The sequence below is a fragment of the Cupressus sempervirens genome, chromosome 9, assembly GCF_028749045.1.
Source record: "Cupressus sempervirens isolate cs-2001-9-10 chromosome 9, ASM2874904v1, whole genome shotgun sequence".
NCBI classification, from domain to species: Eukaryota; Viridiplantae; Streptophyta; class Pinopsida; order Cupressales; family Cupressaceae; genus Cupressus; species Cupressus sempervirens.
The window spans coordinates 424,582,180-424,586,669 of record NC_143126.1 but is presented as its reverse complement, the minus strand read 5'-3'; positions in this window follow the sequence as shown (position 1 = coordinate 424,586,669).

Sequence of the window (4,490 nt, the reverse complement as noted above, 5' to 3'; positions counted from 1 at the left end):
AAATACACATATATAATTTTATATATATGCAGATTTACAAAAGAAAATGCATACTTAGATTTAAAGGACTTTTCTAAACAAGTATTTTTCCTTTTAAGTAATTATTTTTCTAAAACATATCCATTAATCTATCCAATAGGTTTAACTATTGATTTGGAATCACCTTTCTCAAATTAATTTTAATTCGAACCGAAACCCGTTTAGATCTAATGTCTCTTTAATTGGTTCTAGGGTTTTCTAATGTTTTCTAATCAACCAACATAATATCTAGATACCAATTCAATTGTAGATTCTAACACAAGAGTATTCAGACACATAAAATAGACATGATGAAGACAAGAAGGGAAATAGTGCAAAGAGAGTATGAGATTATCACGAGTGCACCTGGACACTGATGCTAATTCGTCATGCCTCAGAAGTCCATAGAAAATCCTTTCCTTCTCCATCATTCGTAATTCCTCCATGATCCAAGCCAATCGAATCCTCCAAGTGACTAGAAATTCTAGAAGAAGCATAGAAGCATATAGAAAATAAATGAGCGTGAAGCAGAATATGAGCTTGTAGCTTGTAGCTTCCATTAAGCTCCCATTTAAGCTTTCATTTTTTCTTGTCCAAACACACTAGGAGAGCCTCTATTTAAAGGCCTCTAAGATGCATCTAGAGTATCTCTAGAAACAACTAGAAGATAAGCATGACAACTAAGCATGAGCCTTCTCCAACCTTCTAGATAAGTCTTAAGGTTGTAGACACCATGTGCTCAAATAAAAATGCTAACTTCTAAGTGTAGACAACTAGTGCATTTCTTAGAGTGCAAACTCCTATGTTGTCTACATGACAACTTTCGAGAATTTGCCAACTCTTATGTGAGAAAACAATAAAATAATGCACATTACTTAATTTAATATTTACTTTTACTCTTTCCAATTTAATTTATTTATTTATTAAATCTCATGCACTAACTTTATTAATTTCATTTTTTAATCTTAATATATTTATATTTTAATCACATGAGATTTAGAATCTTTTATTAATTTAAATATATCTTTCACTTTTAAATTTCATTTTCCAAAACTTAATTGCTAAAATATTTATTAGCTTTAATAATAATATTATTTAGTCATTTATTTAAAAATGAACTCCAATAAATATTATTATTAAAATAAATATTGTCACATTCCAAATTTAAACTTTTAACTTTTATCTTCAAATTTAATTATTTTATTTAATTAATTTCCCAATTAATTAAATAAAATAAATATTAAAATATCATATTAATTTTCCATTTAATTAAACCATTAATTAAATCTTTTAATTAGGCTTTAATTAATAGAAAATAAATCAAAGACTCATAAGCTAAAAATACAAAAATCCATCATAGCCAAAATACATACAAAATCAAACCAAGGTTTAATATCACGAGTTACGTTATCCAACGTATTCGAAGGGTACTCAACTCAGATACTTGTCCTAATTTTCCAATTAGAACAAATGGCTTAAAAGGGTTGGGATTTGGACTTGAGAATTTATCTCCCCTCTCTTATCATTGAGATAATGTGATAGGGTACGCTCATCCTGGCAATTCAGGGAAGTCGATACCCGGTACCTTGCAACTTGCATAAAAACCACGCATGTACAAGCACAATATATACTAAACTAAACAGGCAATGGCAGGAAGTGGTGCATCGTGTAGATCTCGACTAGCAGGTGACTACGACTCCCTTCCTTAACCACATCAGACATGCCATACAAAAGAAAACATGCACACCATACACATGCAAGTATGGGGTAAGTATCCATAATAAAACACATATGATAATAAATCATCTTACTAATCATCATTAATAACTAAAAGCAATGTAATGATCATCATCAACAATTGCGAACACTAAAAATAACCATCATACATACATGAAATGTAAAGTCTAAGTAATCTCACCATATAATAACTAAATCCATAGCACAATATCTGGTAACCTCATAATAATATTACTAACCATCAACATGAAACTAGCTCTAAAAGAGTTCAACAATGATAACAAAATGCGAACTAGGGGCAGGCACTACACCTAGAGAAGCCTATAGATTGCCCTACACTTTTTTAAGGATCTCTTACCTTAGTTCTTTCTCTTCTTCTTTTTCTTCCAACTAGAGCTTTAGACCAAAAATAGTTCGTAATAGTTTTTTTACTAAATGCGTTTACTATACACTAGGGAAAGTTTGATGAGTTCTTGAAAGAAAATATTCTAAGCTATTTAATTCATTTTGTGAAGTGAAGTATGTGATCAAGGTGATCTAGATGAAGCAAGGTTTGTTTGTCGAATGAAGCATACCTTCATTCCCTATCAAAAATATTATTTCTAGCAAAATAATTTTTAGTCTACAACTACTCCATCTATTGTGTATATAAGTTCTAAAGCCACAATCAAGTTCAAGACATCTATGTAAAAAAATCAAGCATGATTTCATTGGTTCACTATCAAGTAAAATATATTGGACTTTGATTACTCATTGAGTTATGGGATACAAAATTTTATTATAAATTATTTTAAAATAAAGTAAAATAAAAAACTGTGGCTAAAAAAGAGGTCAATATTTAGAATCAAATTTCCTATTTTTGATTATGATGACAAATGGATAAAGATGACCATGAGAAAGATTCATGATAAATTCATATGTTAGTTTATTCTTGGATCATCATTAAATAAGTAATAGAATAAATTAGTTTCTCATGCTCCACTAGAATAGTTGTAGTTTAAAAGGAAATTAAGAATAAAGATGTGGAGGAATCAACTTGTGTCACTTCAGATTGAAGAGAAATTTATCTTATCCACATCACTAACCTTGCAGTGAAGTATGCATTGATTACATGATTATAAATAATTTACTTCATAATAGAGAAAACAATTATGGGTCTACCTTGTGAGATGGTGGAGAAAAATGTAAATTATGACTTGTAAGAGCTACTAAGAGATCAATTAATGGAAAATATGGAGCATTCTAAGAAGAAAAAAAACATCATTGTTGATATAAAACTTTGGCCATGTGCATATTATTTTACTTTATGGGTGAGATTCCTTATAATGATAGAGTTATCTATTTAATTAATATACTTTGAACGCATTATATTTAGGAACTCATCAAAAATTTGAAGGACATATATAGTATAGAAGAAAATTTTCTTTAAAAAAAAAAAGATATGTAGCAGAATGAGAGAATTATTAAAAAGCTAGTAGAAAATTACCAAAATGATATCACTTTCCCAATAACCATAGACAAATGCATCATGAAGGTCACTCAATCTAGAAATATATGGGATGTGATTCTAGGATATGAAATATCTAAAGAAAATTTTCTTACTTTGGTCAATGTTTTATTAAATAGTCCTAATGATGAAATACAAGAAAGACATGTCAATATTTATAAGCAAAATCCATGAAGGTACAAGAAGAATTTGTGAAGCTAACTATGAGAAAAGAGGTGAAATGTAAGTGCATGAAATGAACAAATAAACAAGAATCCCTCATGTGGTCATTAATAACAAAAGAAGGAGATGATGTCTTGCTATTAGTTTTGGAAAAAGAAAAACTCTTCCAATTGCTGAAGAAAAATATAGTGAAAGGAAAAAGGATACAAATTCTACATCCCTATCAAGGAAAGCTTTGTAAAATGCCACAAGAAATAAATGCATTGATGAAGAAATAGATGAACAAGGTTCACAAAAATAAAAAGGATAAGATAGAGAGTAATCAAAATCATAGGATGAAGAAAAATAGACTCAAATAGGTGATTAACCTATATTGCATGTAGTAGAATCTTTAGATAAATGATGTAAAATGAAAAACAAGGCTATGAAGGGACCTAAAACCATATACAAATAGATTATATAGTGAAATATGAAATCACTAAAGAAATGGCTACAAAGAAAATAAATTTAATTTGTAGTGGCCCTACCTGCATTAAAATATAAAAATGAATAAAACAATTACAAAGAGAGATTCAAATATCACAAATAAAAGGACAAGTCCTCAAATAAAATTATGTGGTGCCTTGAAAGGCTCCCTCAATCTTGAAGAGTTTTAAAAACACCTTATAATCTAAACCATACATTTATCTTGGAAACTGTAAGGAAATTGTAATGAAATATTCCACATGATAGAAAATATCTAAACCTTCACACATAAAGGTCATGAAAAAAGGGCTTTTAGAGGTTGTCACAACCTTAATCATGAAACATTTACTCCTAAGGAAATTGTGTGAATACCACAACATCTCACTAGAAAAAAATACCACAAGAGACACCCCAAGCAAAAAAAGCCTTTGTAGGTACCTCTATAGGAATTGCATGCACTTAAATAAAAAATGTAGCAAAGAAAGAAGAAACCAAAAAAATAAAATTGAGCCAATTAAAATGGGATATAAAGAATGGGATCAAGTACATAAATTATTAACCACTTACAATTATTTCTCTAAACCACTAATAGAAAATAATA